Source organism: Plasmopara halstedii, assembly GCF_900000015.1.
Source record: "Plasmopara halstedii genome assembly, contig: Scaffold_474, whole genome shotgun sequence".
Lineage (NCBI taxonomy): Eukaryota > Oomycota > Peronosporomycetes > Peronosporales > Peronosporaceae > Plasmopara > Plasmopara halstedii.
In genome coordinates this window covers 265,776-265,995 of record NW_020187394.1, presented here as the reverse complement: position 1 = coordinate 265,995, position 220 = coordinate 265,776, and positions in this window count along the sequence as shown.

The following is a 220-nucleotide window of genomic DNA, read 5'->3' as shown; positions in this document are numbered from 1 at the left end:
TGACGAGGGTGTATAACTGTGCACCATCATCTACGGTAGACACACCCTGGATCAGGGTTGACGCCCGGCGTCTTGTGCAGCCAGCATACAGCGTTGCCGTCGCCTCTGTACTGAGGTTCCATGTCTCGGTGAGACCAGGGTAAAAACGCATTCAGCGTCGTCCGGTGTCACCCTCACTGTCCGCTCATTTGGAGCTTCAATGTTATCCACAACATCCGAA